The sequence below is a fragment of the Dasypus novemcinctus genome, chromosome 21 (genome assembly GCF_030445035.2).
Source record: "Dasypus novemcinctus isolate mDasNov1 chromosome 21, mDasNov1.1.hap2, whole genome shotgun sequence".
NCBI classification, from domain to species: domain Eukaryota; kingdom Metazoa; phylum Chordata; class Mammalia; order Cingulata; family Dasypodidae; genus Dasypus; species Dasypus novemcinctus.
Window position 1 is genome coordinate 4,039,088 of NC_080693.1, and position 7,046 is coordinate 4,046,133.

General features: G+C 39.7%; 1 pseudogene; it reads left to right on the plus strand.

Moving 5' to 3' along the window:
• Positions 1-2,056: 2,056 nt before the first annotated feature.
• Positions 2,057-3,112, plus strand: LOC101430596 (nucleophosmin-like; annotated as a pseudogene).
• The last annotated feature ends 3,934 nt before the right edge of the window (positions 3,113-7,046 follow it).

Sequence of the window (7,046 nt, forward strand, 5' to 3'; positions counted from 1 at the left end):
TAGTAGAACCTCCCTATGTATCATGCATATTAAATCATTATCAGATATATGATTTCCAAATACTTCCTCACATTGATTTGGCTGCCTTTTCACTCTTTTACAAAGCCTTTTGAGGTGCTAGAATAAGTTGAATCAAGAATCAAAGAGGAGCCATCACACAAAGATTGGAAACAACAATTATATCCTAGGCAAGATAAAGAAACTGGATGTCAGAGTAAACTCTGCATCATAATTAGATGCCTAGACATCAGCAAAGAGCTATGAGCCATACTAAGAAACAGGAAAATTTGGCCCAGTCAAAGGAATAAATGAAAACACCAGATTACACACTAGATTTGAAACAACTAATACATGATGTTCAAACCAATCTAAATCTAAATCAATTCAAGGAGCTGAAGGAAAATGTGGGTAAAGAGATAAATGACATTAAGAAGACACTGGGCCATCAGCCATAACCATAGAAACCTGTGGGTCTCTGCAGCCCTCAGGAGAACCAGCACCTGGGTTTCCATCTACCTTGGCTGTCTCTGGTACCCTGCTGAGGTGTGCATAAGCATCACCCCTCTGATGCCCTCCCAACTCTTTTTTGGAGTCTCATAGCCATATAAACTCATTTGTCCTCATATTTTTTGAATGTAACATTTAAAAGAAAATAAAGGAAAAAAAAGAAGACATTGGGTATGCTCAAAGAATTTGAAAGCTTGAATAGAAACATAAGTGTGTTTATGGGGATGAAAGGCACAATGGAGATTAAAAATACATTAGAGGCATACAGCAATGTGTTTTAAATGCCAGAAGAAAGAATAAATGAATTGAAAGACAGAATAGGTGAAATTGAAAAGAACAGAAGAACAGAGAGAATATGATGGCAAAAAATTTGAGCAGGGGCTCAGGGAATTGAATGATAGCATGAAGTGCACCAACACATGTGTCATGTGAGTTTCAGAAAGAGAAGAGTAGGGAAAAGGGAAAGAAAGAATATTTGAGGAAATAATGGATAATCATTTCCCAAGTCTTATGAGATATAAATATATGTATCCAAGAAGCACAATGTATTCAAAAGAGACCTACTTAGAGACTCCTACATTGAGTGTATGAAAATGCAAGAGTTAAATTGAGAATTCTGAAAGCAAGAGAAAATGATCCATCAAATACAAGGGAGATTCAAAAAGACTTAGTGCAGATTTCTCATCAGAAACCATGGAGGCAAAAAGACAGTGGTACAATGTATTTAAGATGCTGAATGAGAAAAACTGCCAGCCAAGAATTCCTTATCCAGCCAAATTGTACTGCTATAATGAGGGTGAGTTTAAAATATTCCCAGATAAAAAGAAACTAAAAGAGTTATTAAACAAGAGGCTGGCTCTAAAAGAAATAATAAAGGGAGTTCTGCTGGATGAAAGAAAAAGACATGAGATAGAGGCTTGGTGGAGAGTGTAGAAATGAAGACTATCAGAAAGGGAAATCAAGAGTAAAATTATTAAAATAAGATATGGCATATGAAAGTCAAAGGACAAAATGGTCAAGGTAAGTGATGCCTTTAAAGAAATAATATTAAATGTTAGTGGATTAAACTTCCCAATCAAAAGAATACTGCCTGATAGCATGGATTAAAAATATAATCCATCCGAATGCTATCTAGAAGAGACTCACCTTAGACCCAAGGATTCAAATAAGATGAAAGTGAAAGGTTGGGAAAAGATATTTCATGAAAGCAGAAAGCCAAAAAGAGCAGGGGTAGCTATACTAATATTAGACAAAACACACTTTAAATGCAAATGTTATAAAATATGCTGAAGGTCATTACCTATTACCAAAAGGAATAATCCACCAGGAAGAAATAGTAATCATAAATATCTGTGCATGTAACAAGGGTGCTACAAGACACCTGAGGCAAACCCTTGCAAAACTGAAGGGAGAAAAAAGATAATTAACTAACTAGACCTAAAAACACTTATATCCCTGGTGTGATTCCATCCTGTAGAGCTGTTTTCTGGAACAGCGGTTTTCTATCTCTGTCTGACTTCTCTCCCACCTAAGTGCATGTTAGCACCCCATGGAAGATTTGATGGACATGGACATGAGCTCCCTGAGGCCCCAGAACTATTTTTTTTATTGGAAACTAAAGGCTGACCAAGATTATCACTTTAGGGTGGATAATGATGAAAATGAGCACCAGTTATCTTTAAGAGTGGTCAGTTTAGGGGCTGGTACACAGGATGAATTGCATGTTGAAGCAGAGACAATGAATTATGAAGGCAGTCCAATTACAGTAACACTTGCAACTTTGAAAATGTCTGTACAGCTAATGGTTTCCCTTGGAGGCATGAAAATAAATCCTGTTGTCTTTTGTTTGAAGTGTGGTTCCGGGCCAGTGCATATTAGTGGACAGCACTTAGTAGCTGTGGAGGAAGATGCAGAGAAAGAACATGAAGAGGAGGATGTGAAACTCTTAAGCATACCTTGAAAGCGATCTGCCCCTGGAAGTGGTAGCAAGATTCCACAAAAACAGGTAGAACATGCTGCTAAAGATGATGACAATGATGATGAAGATGAAGATGATGGTTAACATGATGATGATGATGATTTTGATGAGGAGAAAACAGAAGAAAATCTTCAGTGAAAAAAAATCTATCAGAGAACCCCCAGCCCAAAATGCACAAAAGTCAAACCAGAATGGAAAAGACTCAAAGCAATCAATATCAAAATCAAAAGGTCAACACACAGCAAATGGACACAGAGAGCAGACAACTGGGTGGTGGAGGGGGGAGGTGGGAAAGGGGAGAGAAATACATAAATAAATAAATAAATAAATAAAATAATTTAAAAAAAAAAACGTCCAGAATCCTTCAAGAAACAGGAAAAAGTTCCAAAATCACTGAAGGAATCTAGTTCTGTAGAAGATATTAAAGCAAAAATGCAAGCAAGGATAGGAAAAGGTGGTTCTCTTATGAAAGTGGAAGTCAAATTCATCAATTACATGAAGAAGTGCTTCTGGATGACTGAGCAGAATGCTATTCAAGATCGCTGGTAGTGGAGGAAATCTCTTTCAGAAAATAGCTTAAACTGTTGGTTAAAAATTTCTGTCTTATTTCATTTCTGTAACAGTTGATATCTGGCTGTCCTTTCCATGATGCAGAGTGAGCACTTTCCCTGCTATGTCTGATAAATGTTGTCCAGATTCCTTTCCAAGAATGTGTTATCCAAAATTCCTATTTAAAAAAAAATGAGTTCAAAATGCCTATTTAGTTTTTAAATATGGAACTGCACCCTTTTCTTGGTTTTAAGTATGTATGGAGGGTTATGATAGGACATAGTAGTAGTAGTGGTCAGTCAAATGGAAATGGTGGGGACACAAAATATATGTATGATATAAACTCAGTTTTTTAACAATGTTTAAAAATAAAAGAAATATACAGGGCATTGTTCCACAAATCAGCAAGATGTAAATTCTTGGATCTCTCTGCAGATCAGAGGAGGTCCTTTGATGGCACCTTGATTTGGACTTTTCCCTAGCCTCAATACTAAGAGCCAACAAATTCCCATTGTTGAAGCCAACCCCATGCATGGTATTTGCTTGAGCAATGAAGAAATCCAAAACAGATTTTGGTACCAGAAAAGTAGAGTCCTGCTGAAGCAAATACCAAAATGGAGAAACAGCTTTGGAACTGGGTAATAACTAGATGCTGGGAGAATTATAAGGTGCTGTATAGAAAAAGGTTAGACTGCTTTCAAATGACTGTTGGTAAAAATCAGAATGCTAAAGACACTTCCAAAGAGCCTTAGAAAGAAATGGTGAATGTGTTATTGGAATCTGAAGGAAAGGTATTCCTTGTTTTAAAATGGAGAGAACTTGGATAAATTGAGTTCTGATGTCAGACAGAAGGCAGAACTTGGAAGCAATGAGCTTGACTATTTAGCTGAAGACTTTGTCAAGCTAAGTATGGAAAGTACAGCCTGGATTTTCATTGTAGCTTATAGTAAAATGTGAGAGGAAAGCAATAAGCTGAAATTGATTCATAAGAACAAAGAAACCAGAAATTGAAGTTTTGGAAATTTCTGAGCCTATCCACATTGTATACTCCATGATTCGGGCCAAAAGTAGCTTATGAGAGGTCTTCTTGAGCTTTCAGAAAGCACGTTCTCAGAGAAGATGGCTCCCTGTGATGGTTTCACTGAACATAGAACCAGTCAGCCATTTCAATGGAAGTCAAGATTGGAAATGTAGTTATGCATGAAAGATCTGTGGAAAGTTCTGTTGTCTGATGTTTTGGATCCATTGAACTATATGCAAAGCTGACAAGTAATTTTTGTGAAATTTCTTTCAGCGAACTACTGCCAGCAAGAACAGAAAGGTACAAAGAATGGACAAATTGAAGGAAGAATGGGCAGAAACATGGAAGCCAAGTCTGGACCAAAGATATATCCTCTGGACAAGAGAGGGGACCTACACATGTGTTCAAAAAGGGTGCATAAACCCCATCACTTGGAGAGGGCAGTTGACCCTCCCATGCACTCAGAGGTGGCATGACTTCTGCCCCATTGTTCGGGTACAGTGCTGCCACCCCAATGCTCAGAGATTGTGGGGACTGTGCTACAGGGTTTGTAGAGAGCCTTGCCAATATCCTGATATTCATAAAGGGTGGAGATTTCACCCTAGTTTTGGGGGATACTGTGGCCATCATACAAGCACTTAAATGGGGTGAGACTCCACCAGGCCTGGAGTAAAGAACATGGATCTACAGAAAACTCTCAGACTGTGAAATCTAATGGAGTTTGCCCTGCTGGATTGCAGATTGTTTGGGAGCAGTGATGTCTGTTTCCTTCCAATTTCTCCCTGTTAAAATGGTTATATCTATCCTATGCTCATCTGTCCATTGAACATTGGAAGAAAACTTGTTTTCTAGATTTCACAGGTTAACAGACCAAGGGGAGTTTTGCTCCAGGACAGACCACACTTATAACTGGTTTTCATGTGACTGTACTTTCCATTGATTCTGAAACGACTTAAAGTCTTTGGTATGGTATGGTGGAGTGAATGTATTTTGCACATGGTGGAGAGAAAACATGTCTTTTGGTCCAAAGGGTGAAGTGTGGTGGTTTTCAGCCGTGTATCCCAGTCACGCATGTTCTTACACTGAATCCATTCCTGTGAGTGTGAACCAATTAACAGGATATTTTGATGCAGTTACTACAGTTAAGATGTGACCCAAAGTAATCAGGATGGGCCTTATCCTATTAGGAGAGTCCTTTATATTCAGAGTGAGATTCAGTAGATAGCCACAGGAACCAAGAAGTTGAAGGTCTCTGGAACCTGAAAGGAACTGGAGAGCCCAGGGGAGGTGTCCATGCACATTGCCATGTGACAGAGAAACCCATGACCAAGAGTCATGGCAGCAAGCCCTGGAATTCCCATCATTAAAAAGGAAGAATCACCTTGATGACACCTTGATTTGGACTATTTTGTAGCCTCAATATGGGAGCTAACAAATTCCCATTGCTTAAGCCAATCCATTGAATGGTATTTGCTTGAGCAGCCAAGGAAACTAAAACAAGGTTTAATATCTGGAATTTAAAACAAAAACCTGGGAAGCAGACTTGGCCCAATGGATAGGGCATACGCTTACCACATGGGAGGTCCAAGGTTCAAACCTCGGGCCTCCTTGACCCGTGTGGAGCTGGCCCATGCGCAGTACTTGTGCACAAGGAGTGCCCTGCCATGCAGGGGTGTCCCCCTCATAGGGGAGCTCCACATGCAAGGAGTGTGCCCTGTAAGGAGAGCCGCCCAGTGCAAAAGAAAGTGCAGCCTGCCCAAGAATGGCGCTGCACACACGGAGAGCTGACACAACAAAATTATACAACAAAAAAAACACAGATTCCCGATGCTGCTGATAAGGATAGAAGTGGTCACAGAAGAACACACAACAAAGGGACACAGAAAGCAGACAACTGGAGGGGGGGGATGGGGAGAGAAAAAATAAAAATAAAACAAAAACCTACAACTCAGCAACAAAAAGACAAACAATCCAATCAAAAACAGGGCAAAACATGAATAGACAGTTCTCCAAAGACGGTATCCAAACAGCCAATAAACACAGGAGCAGATGGCTACCATCATTACCCATTTGTGTGATGCAAAGCAAAACTCAATGATACCAATTCACAACCACTAGAACAACTTCAATTGGGGAAAAAAGAAAATAGCAGATGTTAGAATGTGGGGAACAGGGGCATTCATTCATTGTTGGTGGAACTGTAAAAAGGTACAGCTGTTGTTGAAAACATTTGGTGGTTCCCCAGAAGTATAGAATTATTGTATTATCCACAGTCCTGGTTTGAGTCTTTTGTGAATCCTAGAAAATTATGCTCTGAAGCTAACCCATTCTTGTGCATGGAAACCTACACTATGTGGGACCTATTTTATTAGATTTAGTTAAGGAACCTTGATTGAATTCCTTTGGGGTCTTTGGACTCTACCAGTGAGGCATTACCCAAGTAAGATCTCTGCCCTCTTGCTGGGTCTTACATAAACTGAGAACTGAAAACAGGAAAACACAGAGAAAGACAGGATTTTGCCCCTGCCATGTGAGAGAAAGGACTCCAGAACTGCCGACAGCTGCAGAAAGAGCAGCCCTGAGCAGCTGAGAGAGACTCCAGAGGCTGGAATCAGTGGGGAAGCTGGAAATTGTGGCACCCAAGAGTCAAGGCCGATGGATCAGCTCAAAGCTGAAGATAAGCTGGGCCTGGAGAAGAAGACAGACAGAGACTGTTAGAGCTGCCATTGTGCAGGTGGCATGATTTCAGGATCTTCATTGATTGGACATTTTCACAGCTGCAGAACTGTAAGCTTTTACCCTAATAAATCCCCACTAACAAAGCCAACCTCTTTCTGGTACTTTTGCATTGGCAGTTTTGGCAAACTAAAACACCTGGCAATCCCACTTCTAGGTATATTCCCCAAAAAATTGAAAGCAGGGGCTCATATAGTTATTTGGACACAAAGTTCATAGCAGCACAATTTAGAATTACTAAAAGATGGAAGCAAC